Source organism: Protopterus annectens, chromosome 7.part0 (genome assembly GCF_019279795.1).
Source record: "Protopterus annectens isolate FY-2018-M chromosome 7.part0, PAN1.0, whole genome shotgun sequence".
Lineage (NCBI taxonomy): Eukaryota > Metazoa > Chordata > Ceratodontiformes > Protopteridae > Protopterus > Protopterus annectens.
Window position 1 is genome coordinate 162,847,617 of NC_056739.1, and position 17,699 is coordinate 162,865,315.

The following is a 17,699-nucleotide window of genomic DNA, read 5'->3' on the forward strand; positions in this document are numbered from 1 at the left end:
AGTGTATACCCTGCTGCAGTCCAGGTTACCCTCCCTCCATCCCCTCTGACCTAACTAAAACCTTTCTGTACCTTAAAATGTGATACAACCTTTCTGGTGTATTTGCTTATAGCTTGAGGGATGTTTTGCTTGTGATAAACTTTTATTATTGGTACTATCTACTGACCTCCTTTGGGGGGGGCACCTGACATCTGGGGCAAGAAAAACTGAAGAAAATGGCTTCAGATGCCTCTTATATACCCCTGGCACACTGACGTCAGGGTAGAAGTGACAGCAACTGATGCTGGGCCAAGACTTTGGAATTCGGGCCGACTGCGGGACTGCCTGACGGCAGGATAACCCAAGTGTGATGACTGCAGTAGCGTATACAATTGAACATCTACATTTATGGTAGGTACAAAACTGTACTTTATTCCTGTTGTTCTTGATCATTTGGTCTGCAGTCACCCAAAAGGGAACTTGAGTACAATGTTGGCTATTGGTTGCCACACTGGTTTGTTGTCCTAATTTCCAAGCTTCTCACTAGAAAATCTAAAGGTTGTATGAGGTAACGTTGCTATTTTATAAGGACATTTATGCTGTAATAGCAATAGCATGAGATGAATGTTAACCTTTAAGTAAAAGTAGCCTTTTATAGTTTCAGAAAAATAAAACTGTCCACTTGACGGAATACTGCTGCATTGAGTATTGACTGTAGTACTTAGAACGGTTTTGGTCTCTGCCTATATCAAAGTGCAAAATTTGAGCACCTACTGGAACATTGCTCTCTGTTATGGATTTGCTTTCTGACTCATCTGATAATTCTGCTTTTGAGCCTGCTGTCATTCTTTGCAATATCAGATGGTCCCTACAATTGGTGTCTCAGTTCCCCTTCCACTCTTAAGGTTAGGTGGCTGTCATCTCTTTCATAATCCTCAGACTCCTACAGTTTAAATTCTCCTCTTCCAGGTATGCATTGCCTTCTTAACATTCTGCTTTTGGAGAACTTGTAACTTAAAACCACTGCATTGATTTTTTAGGGCAGGTATTTGTGACTTGATAAGAATGCATTGCTGATGTTAAAAATAAATAAATAAATCAAGTGAAATGGTTGTTTTATTTAATATTGGCTTAGACTTCTTTTTTAATAACTTACAGACAATGATTTTGGGTATTACTCTCAGCCCGCAAGTCCTGCATCTGTTAAAGGTATTTCGTCTCCTTCTGAAAGGTTTAAATCCGTGCATTGCTTTACTGGAAGGAAAAAAGTAAAGGATGATCCTGAGGCTAAAGAATGTTCTCCCAGCCATAAACGAGGTACCATCTTTACACCAAATCCTTGGGTTTCTCACCGTGTGACTCTTGTTGTTGATGGAACTCGATTTGTTGCAGATCCAGCCATTTTCATTGCATATCCAGACACCTTACTTGGAAGGTAGGCATCTGTTTTTTGCATTTCTTTGTTTATTGTGCATGAACAGTACTATTTTGAGAATGTTACTTGAGCTTAGTTTACTCCACCACATCAGTAGACTTCTTGGATTAATGCGGGTTGTGTTCTGAAGTGCTGCAGCATTTGATTGTGAGCAGCTTCAAGTATCAAGCACAGTTTCAGTATACTAAGGAAATGCTTTATTTCTGCAGGTTTTCCAGCAAAACCAGTGGTCTGCTGTAAGAATAGTTTGTGAAAGTTTTCTTTTCACCACATTTTCTTCGTAGGTGCAAGAAAGCTAAGGCTTCATCTTTTAAATGATTATGTCCCTGATTTTTTTTTATACTGTTATTTTAAACAAACAATGTGAGTGTTCAATCTCGCCGTTTGTTCTTACACATGGGTGTCGGAGCCGATCCTCGGCTCCAAGTCGGCCGCTTAGCAAAGCTTTGCATCCAGAAGAAGCTCGAGACCAACCTACCTCCCACAATTCCCTCTGCCTTTACCTCAGATCTAGTTTGCCGCTGCAACTGATCGCATCGTTTCTGAACAGCTCTGACCAACTGGGAAGATAAGATAACTTTTTTCTTAGAAGATTTTCTTGAAAATTTTTAAGATTCTTGACTCTTATATTTAGTGTGTGTGTGTGTGTGTGTGTGTGTGTGTGTGTGTGTGTGTGTGTGTGTGTGTGTGTGTGTGTGTGTGTGTGTGTGTGTGGTCTGGTCATCCTTTTTCTATTATATATATATATATATATATATATATATATATATATATATATATATATATATATATATAGTTTAAGTTTACCTTAGGGCCTACCCCACTACTACTAAACTTGGATTTTGATACTTGCAATTTTATTGCTAGTTACTTACTAACCTAATTTGACAGTGTTTTGTGATGGTGTACATTACTTTTCTTACAGAATGTCTGAGAAAGCGAAGTCAGGATTTAAGAGGTGTCAATGTGGGCAGATGATGTCTGTCACCGACAACCATAGCTCCTGTGTCTACTGTCTTGGCCCTTTCCATCTACAGGAAGACTGTTCTATTTGTCATTCCTTTAGTGGAAGGGTCATGACAGATAGGCGCAGGAAGCTTATGGACAGAGGTCTTTTGAAGCCTGCCTTCCAGGAGGCTTTTGACAAGTCAGACCAGGCTTCTAGATCCTCGAAGGAGTCGAAGACATCGGAGCCCATGTCATCGGCTCAGAGTTCTTAGTTTAAGGTTCGTTCACCGGTTCCACAGACTTCGGGGCCGAGTGTCGAACTTCTGTCTGTCACCGAGCCTCGAGTCTTGGAATCGGTGACGGAGCTTCCACCTCCTGCTCTGTTGAGGTCGGCACCGTCCTCGATTCCTTCAACTCGGTCTTCCAGGCCCCTCTCCGACACCAACGTAGATCATGTGGTGCAGAAGTTAATGGAGAACACGGCCCTGTCCAAACTCATTGCTGTCTTCTCTCAATTGGTGTCGAGACTCGAAGGCCTTCCTTTATCTCCATCTGATCCTCCTCCGAGGCCTACTCAGCCTTCGGAGCCGGGAGATTTTGATCTGATGATAGTGGAGCCCTTGGTGCCGGAACCGTCCCTTTCTCGGTCGGCACCGTTGACCTCTACTCCGTCGGAACCATTACCGGACTCGAGGAGCCGACTATCTATCCTTGGTTCCGGGACCGAGAGTCGAACCGATGTTTTGGTGCCGACTCTCCCCCTCGGCACGGATCACTTCGGCTCCGTCCTCTGGGTCGATGCCCTTGGCTTCCGCGTTGGAGATACCTCCGCGTTCTTCAGAACCGGGGGATTCCTCGGCTTGGGGTCCAGGGGCCTTCGACCTTATGAGGAAGGTATTGTCTTCTCAGACAACCACTTCAGCAGAAGCAACTTCTCCTCCCATAAAGGTCCGTTGTCATCTTCTGCACCCACGACTACACAAAAGCGTCGAGCACCAGTGTCTCAGCCACTCCCAGAGGGAGCCCCCTTCTTCCTCGGAGGCTTCATCGGATGCCCCCCCCCCCCGATGACGTCCCAAGGAAAAGATTGTGCAAGAGGAGGCACTTCGATTCTCCACAAGAATCCTTAACATCGGATACCGACTTGGATGAGTCAGAGGGGTCCCCAAAATCACCTACGGAGGATGTCTCCTTTTCTGACATCCTGGAGATCCTGGAACAGAGAGGTGATTGGCAGGCCCTACCCCCTTCTGAGGATGAGTTGGTTCTGCTGAAGGCATTTGGTGCTCGCCCTTCTTCCTCCTGGGTCACTCCGCCCTTCGAGTTAATGGAATTAATTGCTCTAAGGGCGTGGGAGACACCTGACACAGTGGAGCCAGTTCCCAGGAAGCCTAATAGATATATAACTGCCCCTCAGGATAAGTCATACCTCACTAAGGGAGTTCCAGTGGACGCTATGGTGGTGGCAGCTGCCACGAAAAAGGAGATGTCCGAAATCTTCCTCGTCTGTTCATCCTCCTAACAGAGACTCTAGGACCATGGACAGATATGGGAAGCGCATTTTCAGCTCAGCGACTTTTTCCATGCGATCGCTGAACTACTTGACACACTTCACAAGATTACAGAGGGATCTAGTCAAGGAGTTGGGAGATACCCTCCAGGGTAGTACAGATGCTGCTGTCTCGGATAAGGTTACAGCACAGCTCAATACCCTTACATCTATTGTGAACTTGTCCATGAGGCTCATCTCGTATGCAGCCGAAGGGTCGAGTAGGGCTGCAGCTTCAGCGATTGCTCTTCGTAGACAATCCTGGATGCGCCTGTGCTCCTTTGCGGAAGCCTTCAAGTCTTCCTTTACTAACGCCCCCTTTGATGGCGCCACTCTTTTTGGCCCCAAAGTAAAGGAGACCCTGACCCGGTGTGAGCAGGAGGGAAAGACTCTGTCTGCTGTCGGAGTACGTTTTTCCACCCCATCCAGACCGTACCCCAAAGGGCAACGAGGTGGAAAGATGTGGTTTCGTAAACCCCAGGGTTCTTTCCCAGGCACACAGGGTGATGCCCCCTCCAGAGGGGGGGGGGCAGAGGTGGAAGACGCCACCCTGGTGGCAGAGGGGGTCCGCAGAACCAAGGAGACAGGGATACCATCCCTGGGAAGCCTTTCCAGCACTCCTGAGAGGAGGCCCGACTGTCCTGCTCTGGAGGCAGTCGGGGGACGCTTAGCTTTATACCCTCAGGCCTGGCAAAACCTTACTTCAGACAAATGGGTAAAAAGCATTATTACCAGAGGTTACAAAATTCCTTTTGTATTCCCCCCGTTACCACAAAAAAGATTCCCAGATGTTCCACCCCATCTGCGAGAACCTGCAGCTATAGAAATCTCAAAGCTGCTAGAAAAAAGACTCATCCAACCAGTCCCGGTGGACCAAAGAGGATCCGGAACTTACTCGGGGTTCTTTTTAGTTTCAATAAAGACAGGGGACTGGAGGCCAATTCTGGACTTAAGCAATCTCAATACGTATGTCAAGAAAGAAAAGTTCCGGATGGTCACGCTTCAATCGATCCTTCCGTTCTTACAGAAGGACGACTGGATGTGCTCAATAGATCTCAGGGACGCCTACTACCACATCAAAATGGCCAGAGCATCCAGAGATCACCTGCGCTTCCGGCTGGGAGCCAGACACTTTCAGTTTCGGGCCCTGCCTTTTGGTCTAACCTTAGCCCCCAGGGTTTTCACCAAATGCATGGCAGTGGTAGCGTCTCACTTGAGACGCCTAGGATTCCGGATGTTTCCGTATCTGGACGACTGGCTCCTTTCTGCCACTAACGAGCATCAACTGATACAGGCCAGGGACTACACTCTCAGCCTTTGTGTTCAGCTAGGGATTTCGATAAATTTCGAAAAATCTGCGTTGCAGCCCTCGCAGCATATTTCATTTATAGGGGCAGAGCTAGATACCCGTTCTTTGCTACTAAAACTCCCCTCCGCAAGAATAGCTTCCCTATAAGAACACGTATCTCTCCTACTATTGTCCAAAAAGTCCCCAGCCAAACTAGTCCTGAAAGTCTTGGGACTCATGTCAGCTTCCCTCATTGCAGTTCCCATGGGGAGAACTCTACACATGAGAGTTCTCCAATGGCTGCTGTTCGCACAGTGGTTGTTCCAACACTTACCACTGACACACGAGATTCACATTGCGAACACCTGCAAAACACACCTGTCTTGGTGGTTACTGAATCACAATTTCATCAGCGGCCGACCGTTTGTGTTACCCACACCAACAGCCACAGTGACCACGGACGCTTCCCTGATAGGGTGGGGGGGCATTTTTCAGGGACAGACAGTCCAAGGCGAATGGACCAGTTTAGAGTACAACCTGCACATCAATGTTCTAGAGATGAGGGCAGTGTTTCTAGCGTTGCTGCACTTCTCCCCCCTTCTACCTCTAGGGACCATTGCAGTTCAGACGGACAACATGTCCGTAGTCTGGTACATAAACAAACAGGAACCAAATCTTACCAGTTGTGCAGAGAGGCCATGAGAATTTGGCAATGGGCAGAATCCACGGGTCGCTTTCTGATAGCAACTCATATCCCGGGGTTATCCAACGTCATAGCGGACAGGTTGAGCAGAGCCATCCTGTTACCTCACGAGTGGTCCCTCAACCAGATAGTGGCGGAAAGGATCTTCCGCAAGTGGGGCCAGCCTTGCTGCGATCTGTTTGCGTCTCCAATGAACACCAAATGCAGAAGCTACTTTGCCCTTCTTCCCCCTCCAGGGGATGTCCCCAGGGATGCTCTGATTCACGATTGGCCCCCGGGTCTCCTGTACGCTTTCCCCCCTATACCTCTGATACCGAGATTTCTTCAGAAAGCCAAGGACCAGGAAAGGACTATAATTCTCATTGCCCCATTCTGACCTCGACAGATTTGGTTCCCCTTTCTTCAAGCTCACCAAATGCGGGAGCCCTGGATTCTGGACCCGGTGCCAGATCTACTGACTCATTCGTCAGGAGCTCCCCACCCGTCACTCCTGTCCCTCAAGTTAGCAGCTTGGCTGCTCCGCTTCCCTACTTAGCCATGTCTGATCTTCTCTCTCTGGTGGTTCAGGACATTCTGGTAGCCTCTCATAAGGCTTCCACTACTAAAATTTACACCGGTAAGTGGAAACGTTTCATCTACTGGGCGACTACACAGCATTTAGATCCCTTAGTAGCCCCTCTAAACAAGATTTTGGAGTTCCTGTCCATACTGTTTCATCAAGGGCCTCTACTGCTACTTTAAAAGTTCAATTGGCTGCGATTTCGAACTTCAATGTAGGAGAGAATGGAGCGCCCATTATGGCTCATAGGCTTTGTAAAGCCTTCTTGAAAGGGTCCTTTCATCTTAGACCAGCAGTTAGGTGTTTCCTACAGTTCCTTGGAATCTAAATCTACTCTTATCCCAACTAATGTTACCACCCTTTGAACCAGCTTCTTCCTGTTCCTTAAAGTTCTTGTCCTGGAAAACTCTTTTCCTAGTAGCTATCACTTCAGCCAGATGAGTATCAGAACTTCAGGCTCTTTCCATTAAGCAGCCATATTTAATTTTTCACCCGGACAGGGTATCATTACGCACCAACCCTTTGTTCCTCCCTAAGGTTTGTTCAGTTAACAACATTAATCAGTCCATTGAGCATCCCACATTTTTCAAAAAACACTCCAATAAGCTGGAATATATGTTGCACAAGTTGGATGTTCATAGACAACTCAGATTCTACCTAGATAGAATTAAAGACCATAAAAAAGCGGACCAACTCTTTATAGCCTTTGCGGACAACAAAAAGGGCATGGCAGTGACGAAGCGTATTCTTTCCAAATGGCTAACTGATTGTATTACCTTCGTTTATTCTGCTTCTAATCAGAGTTTGCCCACCAAACCAAAGGGACATTCTACTAGATCAGTTTCTACATCTTTGGCTCATGCGGCTCGTCTGCCTTTGGACACTATTTGTGCAGCCGCCACTTGGTCTAAACCACATACGTTCATCACTCATTATAAAGTGGACAGGACTTCCAGGGACAGAGCATCTTTTGGTTCCACTGTGCTCAGGAACGTTCTTCCGTGAGTCACTCAGGGTAACGGAGCTAGGGACGCTACCCATGTGTAAGAACAAACGGCGAGATTGAACACTCTCACATAAAGAAGTTATGTCCTTACCATAACGTTCTATGTGGAGTGTTCATCTCGCCTTTGTTCTTACATTCCCACCCTCCCACCCTCAGGTCTGGAAGAACGTTCGGTTTAGAAGTCTGGCCTGTTTGTCTCCCACTAGTGGTCTCTCTGTTGTTCTACTGGCTTGAGCTAGTTACATTCCTTGTGTATACGTATGTATTCTTTATAGGGGATTACATTGTTATTGCTGGATCTGGTGTTGTTTCTTGCAAACTAGATCTGAGGTAAAGGCAGAGGGAATTGTGGGAGGTAGGTTGGTCTCGAGCTTCTTCTGGATGCAAAGCTTTGCTAAGCGGCCGACTCGGAGCCAAGGATCGGCTCCAACACCCATGTGTAAGAACAAAGGCGAGATGAACACTCCACATGGAACGTTATGGTGAGGACATAACTTCTTTTTTTGAGCAGCAGTGCCAGGTTTGTTTACAGAGTCGAGCTTGCACTTCAAGTGAGGAAGAAAGCCTTTTAGGCAGTAATTTCAGATATCAGCTAGACTTCATGGTATAAGCCAACAGTAAGGCATGTATTCAACAAAGTTGTGGGTTGCATTAATAACCAGTGACTAGTAATCTTGTCATCAGAGTAGTGTTAACAGATGATGGATGAATCACCATTGTAGTCAAAGTATGTAATTGTAGTTAACAGCAAATAATTTTATTAAAGGTATAGTACAGCTATTGTTTACTTAAGCAGTACTGCCTGTTGATTAGAGTAAAAGGTAGGCTACTGGATCAAGGTAAGGTGCAGTGAAACTGTAAACAAGAGGGCTGGAGAGAATCCGTTGTCATCTTTCCTTGTACCAGTAATGTAAAACTAAAAGATGTGTCCAGCAAATGACAACAGTAATATTTGATGATGATTTGACCACTGCTGTGGTAGCCTTAGTTATATGGTTTGAATCCTGCTAAGCATTCAACAGCCAGACAGTTTCCTAAACTTTCAGGGCACCCTCCACATGCCCAAACTATTTGTCAGCTTGAGCTGAACTGACTAAACGTTAGGTTTAGAAGTAAAGCCCTTCAAAGCTTTTCTATCTCTGAAGGCAGAGCTCACCTGCAGGCTTTCAAGGATTGATGTTTTGCTAAAGCAGTTCCATTGCTGGGCAGATAAGTTCTCTTTGGGGACCTTCCACTTTAAAGAAAAAGTTAAATTTTTGATCATAAAAATAAAGTAGGAATTTGAAAGCTTGGGGGTAAAAGTGTTTTTAAAGACTGTAAAATTACCTCATTTTAAATGGGAGCATCATTTTATTTTTGTGGTAAAATTTGTTGAAACTTTTAAACATGTTTTATTTTAGTTTTGGGGGCTAGGGTAAGTGCTAAAAATGCCTTTTATTTATTTATTGACATTTGGTAACCGTAAAAGGCCACTGAGTCAGAAACTCATTTTCAGTGGAGGCTCTGGGAGAAAGGCTCCAAGAATGGTTACAAGACATGGTGTCCCACCACATGAGCAAGTGTATACATAGTATACAAGTAACATCAGTTACAATTATACATCATACATTTCAAGTAATCAACAGGTATTTACAGAATTTGAAGGTAGTTACAGTAAAATTAAATACATAAGGGAATGTATAAACAACCTTCATTTATGTATGTATGTATGTATGTGTGTATATATATATATATATATATATATATATATATATATATATATATATATATATATATATGCATTAATGTAGCGTGAGCTATGGTAAAAGAAAATCTAGGGACAGTAACATAGATGTGTGAACTAAATGACATTATTTGATAGTGACTAGTGAGAAGACAGTGACCTGTTTATGGTGGTTTAGGTGAGTACGTGCAGGAACATGTTTGATTATTAAGGAAATGGGATTTTAGTGCAGTTTTGAAGGCCTTTGAGTCTATTTGAGTAATGGAAGAGGGGAGTGCATTCCAAGCTTTGATGGAGTAGAGGCATTGTCCTGCACGTTTGTTGGGCTTAGTTATCCTTCGGAGCTGTTTGCTTGAAGACCTAAGAATAGTGTAAGAGTATATGTATGTAAGAGGGTCTGAAGAGAGGGACAAAAGTTGGGATTATATAGTAGTTTGTGGGAAGTGTTTGTTGGGTGTATTGTAGATAGTGGGGAAAGTCGAGCCAGTTTATACTTTTTAAGGAAAGGCAATGATGGGTCTGAGTTGGCATGTTGCAGCCAAACTTTGCTATTTTTTTAGTAGCAGGACTGTAATTTGTTTTTGAGAGTTGTTTTTATATTGGTAAAAATGGGGCTACCATAAAGAAGGGTGGGGAGGAGGAGAGTTGGCCAGTTCTAGCTTGGTAGGAGTGTTCATGAAATGTTTATGCCTGTATAACTTACCGAGTTTGAAGTGAGTTTTCTTGATTGCATTGTGGATGTGATTTATCAAAGAAGAGTTTGTTGTCAATTGTGACACCCAGAAGCCTTGATGATTTTACTTGTTCTATTATGGTATTGTTTTGTAAGAAAATTTTAAAATCCCTTATTTAAGGGTATGGATGACTATATCAAGAGTTTAGATTTTTGGGGGGTTGAACAGAAGTTGGGCATCATTTAGCCAGGATTCGATAGAAGTAAAGGATGTTTGTGCTAGATGCTGGATATTTGACAGGCTGTTGGCAGAGGAGATTATCGTAGAATTGTCTGCGTATTGGATGTGAGTACTAAGATGAGAGGCTTTGTGAAGGTTTTTGATGAAAATGTTAAATGGTATTAGCCCAAGAATGGATCTCTGGGGAACTCCTGTTTTGTTTAGGAGATTTTCGGATTGCTTGTTCTACCATTTTGACAGATTGTTTCCTGTCAGGAAGATAGTTGGAGAACCAAGCCTGTGAGTGTGGGAAGCAATTTAAGGACATGAGTTGTAGTAGTAGTTCATGGTGTGATACTGTATCAAAATCCTTAGATAGATCCAATAAGATAACTGAAGATGTTCTTCGTGTTTCACTGTTGCAGTCATCACATTTGGGTATCTGCTTGCAGTAGCCCTCAGTTGGCCTGATTATCAAAGTCTTGGGTCCTGCGTCGGTTGCGGTCTCATCTTCCATGACGTCTGGTAGTCGGGTATAAAGCATGCAGCCAATGCCATTACATCAGTCTTCCTTGCCATGCGGTACGCAAAGCAGAAGCAGTTCGCAAGTGCCGGTCGGCCAACTCATGAAATTTTCATTTTCGAGTTTCAGAACCAAAGTCTTCAACTAAAGCTAAGTACCTCGTTGGGGAAACTTTTTCTTGCTCTAAACCTATATCAGTAAAAGTCAATAATTGTATTTCTTGTGGAAAGCAAATACTTCATAAAGATTTTCATTTGTACTGTATTCCTTGCCTAGGCCCTGACCACCATGTACCTTGCTGTTGATTTTGTGCCTTATTTAAACAACAAACTATTCGTCTTCTGTATATTTACGCTTCTAAATATTTTGGTACTCTGTTCAATTATCCAGGTATGTCTTCGGTAAGCCATCCAACTACAGACATTCCAAAAAAATGCAAAGATAGACAGGCCACCTAGGTCCAAAGCTGCCGACGATGCTTCTCCTAAGCTAGTTGCCAGTTCACCGATACTCAGTGAGGTGCTTTATCAGCCCCTCATACCCGCTACTTCATATTTGCAGGCCTCTACTGAGACCCATTCGGAGTCTGGTAAGCCGCGAGATGCTTCAACTGTGGAACCTGCGGATGTGTCTCTACCTTTGATGGGTCCAGAGCCGCTGTGCAGGCACTGGCTTCTGAGGGTGTATTCAGACCTACTGACTTGCATATTAAACCGACGCCATCTTCTTCTTCAAGGCCTAAAACTCAAACCATGCATAGAAAACCGATGCCCAGACCACATGGTCAGGCCTCTATGCCTAAAAAAACAAATGATAAGAATGGCTGAAGACCTTATTACTTTAATCAGAGGAAGCCAACCTTCCCCCTCTAAGAGAACTAGGACTGAATTTGCTTATGATACTTCTGATCAGGATTCTGAAATTTGTTTCCTCTGATGACCAGGATCTACCCTTATCTACCTATGAGGATTCTGATGCAGAGGACTCTATTCCCTCTGCTTCCCCTCCAGGGGATTTCTCTTTTGGTGAAACCTTGCATACTCTTGGGGAGCATTTTCGCTGGGAAAGCCAGGATTACTCTGATTCTAAAAAGAGGCTTAGGGATTTCTTACTCCTGCCCCAGCACAGGCCTTTAGCTATCCTCCCCTGTACTAGACATTGTTGATGATGCCTTTTCGCTGACTCTCTACCTCCTGCTCCCAGAAAACCTGATAGATATTTCAGGGTTCCTGACACTCACAAGTTCCTTTTTAAAAATCCTACCGCGGATCCTGAGACTATTTCACAGGGACCCAAGGGCATTAAGGCTACTTCTGCCCCAAAATTCTACCCCCTCTGATAGAGATTCCAGGGTGCTGGATAGATGGGGTAAGAAGGTATACACTTCTGCAGCCTTGGCTGTTAGGGCCTTAAACTGCCAATTTCATATAAAGTATCAACAGCATATTATTGGATTGCTTAAACAGAAAATTATGTTGATCCTTGACTGTGCTGAAAATAAGGATTTACAGGATTTAATGCATTCTGCTGAACAAGTTGGAAAACGTACTTTGCAATGTGGTTTTGATTCACTAGAGGCATCTTGCAGGGCTGCTGTCACTGGGTCTGTACTTAGAAGGCATGCTTGGCTTAAGGAGCAATCTGTCAGATCATGTTAAAGCTAAATTGTGGAGGCTCCCTTAAATCAGGAACACCTCTTTGGCAATAAAGCAGAAGTAGTACGTAAGAAGATGGAGAAAAAGCTAACTCTATGCAAACTTTTAAACGTTTCCTACAAGTTTAGCCTCCAAGATTTAGTAGGCATTGGCCCTCTAAGAATTGGTCCTTTCCTGCCTCTTTCCAGGCCTTCTCAGTCCAAACCCAGAACCAGCAGAACAGCCAGGCTTCAGTCCCAGGGTACGCCCAAAACTAAGCAGTGGAGGGGCTCCCACTTCCAAATCAGGGAGTATTAAGACCCTCCCACCCATGGTAAACTGTCTCAATGACTTAACTTTGAAACTTCCAAGCCCTTCTCAACTGACTGCTCCTTTGGGGGAAAGATTGCTGTGCAGGCAAAAAACTGGGAACTCATTACCCAGGACAAATGGGTTTTAAATGTAGTTTCCCAAGGATACAGATTTCACTTCCACGTTACCCAACCCCAAACGGTTGGCCCGATCTACCCCCAAATCAATGGGCAGAGGCTCAAAAGCAAGTACTTTCTCTCTTAAACATAAGGACTATTCAAACTGTACCAGAAGAGGAAAAGGGACAAGGTTTCTACTCAAGACTTCTTCTGGTACCCAGAAAAGACAGCTCATAGCGTCCTTACCTGGACCTTTCTATCCTAAACACCTTTTTGGTGATCCTAAAATTCAGGATGCTAACCCTTCACCAGTTGCTTCCTATGCTAGGCAAGGATGCCTGGTTGGCAACACTGGATCTAAAGGAAACCTACCTGTACATCCCAATCAGGGAATCTTGCAGTAGATACCTACGCTTCAAAGCAGGCTACATGCATTATCAAGCCAGGACATACTTTTGAATCATCTGGCATTTGTACAAAACGTACTGACTTGTCTGGGGTACACCATAAACGAAAATAAATCACATCTTGCACCCTGTCATCAAATTATATTCCTGGGAGCAAGCTTGAACACAACTTCCCAGATGGCTTTCTTCATGCCAGAGAAACAAATTCAGTTGACAGCTTACTTCAAACTAATGGCCACAAAAACCCTGCTATCTGCAAGGCAAATACTGCAAGCCTTGGGGTTCATGGCCTCCTGCATTCTCCTAATTCCATATGGAAGACTGCATGAGGAAACTACAATGGTATCTAAAAAGCCTGTGGTGTCAGCATTCTCGGGATCTAGAAGCAATGATTCCTATCATAACTTGCCTACAGTTAGAGTTCCTTTGGTGGGCAGAGGCCTGCCACCAAAACAAGACTACCATTCACTCTACCCCCCGCCCAAACCCTAACAACAGACACATCGGACTATGCACGGGGGGGCTCGCCTGGCAGGGAAGTGCATTCAGGGCAAATGGAACCCAAGTCAAATGCACCTGGATTTCGATCAAAAAGAAATGTTAGCTGTACAGAATGCACTGATAGCCTTCAAGGACAACATTCTTCCAGGACAATTAATGCTAAAGATTGACAAACACCACTGTTATGTGGTACATAAACAAGCAGGGGGGTACCCATTTATACCCCCTCCGCAGACTAGCCATGGCTCTGTGGAACACTGCCTTGATCTACCAAGTGCATCTACAGGCTCAATTCCTGCCAGGAAAGCTAAATACACTGGCAGACATGCTAAGCAGAAATCTCATGGGCCCACACAAGTGGATAATGGAACCAAAGACTTTCAGCATGTTGATAAACGAATGGGGGAGCCCAGTTATAGACCGGTTTGCCTCCCCCCAGAACTACCAGTTGGACAAATTCTGCACAAGGACTCCCCACAAACAAGCTTGGAAACTGGATGCCCTGTCCTTCAACTGGAAACATCTATCAGTTTATGCCTTTCCTCCTCTACCTCTCCTCTCCAAAGTAATACTAAATATCAAACAAGACAAACCAAGGACGATACTGATTGCACCAGACTGGTCACGCCAACACTTGTACCCCCTCTTGCGCAGTGTGTCACTGCTGGTTCCGTGGCACCTGCCTCAGACCCCTACCCTGCTGTCCCAGTAGGAGGGCAAGATTCTGCATCCTCAGCTTCAAACCCTGAACCTGGCAGCCTGACTAATTACTAAAACTATCCGTTACCATTCCTCAGTAAACAAGTGTTGGATGTCTTTTGAAGGCAAGGAAGCCTAGCACTAGAAAATCTTATGCTGAAAAATGGAAAAGATTATGTTCCTGGAACCACACTCATGGGATGGGCACAGCAGCACCCAATTTACCTCAGATTCTTCAATACTTAACTGAGATGCTTCACAAGGGCCTTTCTTTTTCCTCCATCAAAATTCACGCTTCAGCTATTTCAGCTAATTACAACACAGAACCACCACTCTTCTCTCATCCACTGCTCAAGCAGTTCCTCAGAGGAGCCAAAAACGTAAGACCACCCAGGAGAGCCCCAACTCCAGCCTGGGACCTTAACTTTGTATTGGAAAAACTCACTCTGCACTTGCAGCTGGCTCAAAAGGAGGTAGAGTTGAAATTCCTTTCTTGGAAAACAGCCTTCCTTTTAGCAATCACTTCAGCAAGAAAGGTATCTTACTTACAGGCCCATATGGCAGTGGCGCCTTTCATCATCTTTCATGAAGACAGAGTGTCCCTCGGGACCAATCCCTCCTTCATGCCCAGGGTAGTTTCCAGTGTGGCTCTTAATCAATCAGTCCATTCATTTGCCAACCTTCTTTTCTAATCCACAGAACAAAGGGGAACGGATACTGCACTCCTTAGATGTGCACAGACAACTTGGATTTTACTTGGACAGGACTAAACCTCAAAGGAAATCTGAACAACTGCTGGTGGCATTTTCTGCATTTCTAAATGGATAGGCCATTGCATTCATTTCTGTTATAAACACCATGGAAAACCTACCCCAAAGGTGATAAGACCACACTCGGCCAGGGCTGCATCTACCTCTACAGCCTTTCTCAGAGGTGTCCCTTCCAGGGACATCCTAGAAGCTGCTACCTGGAGTTCTGTACATACTTTCACCAAGCATTACCAATTGCCAATTTTCTCTAAATCCCGAGCTGGCTTTGCCAGTGCAGTCTTGCAGGGCCATATAGCTGGTTCAAATGCTATCTAAATTCCTCTTCCCGTCCTTAACTTTGGAAATCTACCCAAATGTGATGACTACAACAGTGAAACATGAATAATATAGTACAGTTGTGTACACTTACCATAAATGTAGATGTTCAAGTGTATTCACTGTTTCAGTCCTGGTTACCCTCCCTCCAGCCCCCCTGACTTCTTTAGGCTATATCTCTATTCTCCTTTACTATGCTTAAAAGCTTTTTGGTGCATTTGCTTTTTTGTTGGAGGTATAACCTTGCATATATATATATATTTAATTGCTTCCCATTAGGGGGGGGGCACCTGACATCTGGGGCAAGAAAAACTGATGTAATGGCGTTGGCTGCATGCTTTATACCCCTGACTACCTGACGTCATGGAAGATGAGACAGCAACCGATGCAGGACCCAAGACTTTGATAATCAGGCCGACTGAGGGTTACTGCAAGCAGATAACCCAAATGTGATGACTGCAACAGTGAATACACTCTAACATCTACATTTGTTTGAAGTGTACACAACTGTACTTTATTAGTCCAGCATCTAAGGCTTCGTTAACAGTATTGGCAAATGAAAGTAAGGCAGTGGTAGTGCTGTGTGCAAGGAGGAAGCCATGTTGAGTGGGGACAAGTAACTTATTGTTGATGAGATATTTTAACAGTTGTGTATACATTTTTCTAAGATTTTAGATAGAGAAGAGAGTATAGAGATAGGCCGGTAATTAGATCACTAGCATTACCACCTTTATGTAACGGAGTTGTAATGGATTTTTTCCAAAGTTGTGGAATGTTTGATTTAGCGATGGGTTGATTGATGGGAATGCTAACCAAGTATGCTATAGCATCTGAAGCAAGTTAAGTATTCTGCTGGAAGTTTGTCGGCAGAGGGGGGAGCATGTCTTTAGTTAACAGTTGATACACTAGAGATGTGGGCACAGGTTGAATATTAAAAGCACAAGTGGGTGAGCTGCTGTCCGAGGTGTAATTTAAAGGGGGGGGGGGGAGTATGTGTTTGACTTAGGAGAGGAGAGATTTGTGTTGCTATCTGAACTGTTTGAGGTAGAGTTTGTTTGAGTAGAAAAAACACTGACAAGTTTTTGAATGGTTTCTATGAAGTGGGTGTTCAAAGCCTGGGCAATTTCTAGTGGGCCTTTCTCAGGGGATGGTGTAGGATTTTGTTGATTTCCTGGGTTAAGGAGTGAGGTGATGGATTTCCAAAATTTTTGGGGATTGTTGTTTTGTGAATGTAGTTGAGTGGAGAAGTAGTTCGTTTCGTCAGTAATGACTAAGTTTTTGGCAGTGTTGCAGAGTTCTGTATTTTGTTTCATTTTGTGGAGTACTATTTTTACGCCATTCCTTCCATGCTTTGTCCTTAACAATGAGAATCTGTTTAGTATGTTTTGTTAGCCATAGGGCATGGATGTCCTTCAAGGATGCATCTGCAGTCATAACAAATGGGTTGTCCTGTCGTCAGGCAGCCCTTCGGTCGGCCGGATTCCAAAGTCTGGGTCCGGCTTCGGCTGATGTCGCACTTCACCCGACGTCATCTCTGCTGGTCTTCGGGTATAAAGGCATCAGCCGACGCCATTTTCCTCCGTCTTTCTTTCCGCGTGGCGCCCGAAGCAGAAGCTGTTCGCAAGTGCCGGTCGGTCAGATCCAGAGATTACTACTACCGAATACTACTTGAAGACTTCTAAAGCTAAGTACCCGTTGGGGACTCTTTCTTGCCTCAGCCGATGTCAGAAAAAGTCAATAACTGTTTAACTTGTGGGAAACAAATACCTCATAAAGATTTCCACTCTTACTGCCTGCCTTGCTTAGGCCCAGACCACGACGTAGCAGCCTGTTCGGCCTGTGCTTCCTTCAACCGACGAACGCTTAGGCGTCGGTCGGAGTTTGCTGAACAGTTTTTCGCTCAGATTTTGCGTACATTATGCCGCCGGATCCTCCGACTACCCAAATTGTTAAAAGCGCAGAAAGACCGACACTCGCGGTCAGCGGTTTCGCGAAACCACGGTTAAGCAAGTTGCGAGTGTCTCGGTTTCGGCGAAACCGAGAAACCGGTCAATCTTCAGCCGAATCCATGACTACTACTGAGGCTCCTGCTACCTTAGTTGAATCGGCCTTAGAAGTTTTGCCTACTACTGTGGTTCCTAGTGATTTATCAGACACCATCCCTTTGGATGTCTCTACCCCAGCACGTGGTGCTGCTAGGCCTCCTGCAGCCATGTCTATTAAGGCCCTTGCCAGGGCTAAAGCAGCCAAAACTGTTAAATCAGTGCCTGTTAAGCCCCCCTCACACAGGCCCACTTCTAGTTCACAAATGCTTACTCTGGCAGAGGATTTAATAT

The 17,699-nt window shown here is 44.6% G+C and overlaps 1 protein-coding gene across 1 annotated transcript in view; it reads left to right on the top strand.

Annotated features, from left to right (window-relative positions):
• Positions 1-1,142: 1,142 nt before the first annotated feature.
• The window catches only part of LOC122805903 (BTB/POZ domain-containing protein 10-like), a 460,326-nt gene continuing 443,769 nt past the window's right edge, over positions 1,143-17,699 (top strand). The window contains exon 1 of the mRNA XM_044076147.1: positions 1,143-1,414. The gene's annotated coding sequence lies outside the window, so the exon portion shown is untranslated. The remainder of the gene's footprint in view (positions 1,415-17,699) is intronic.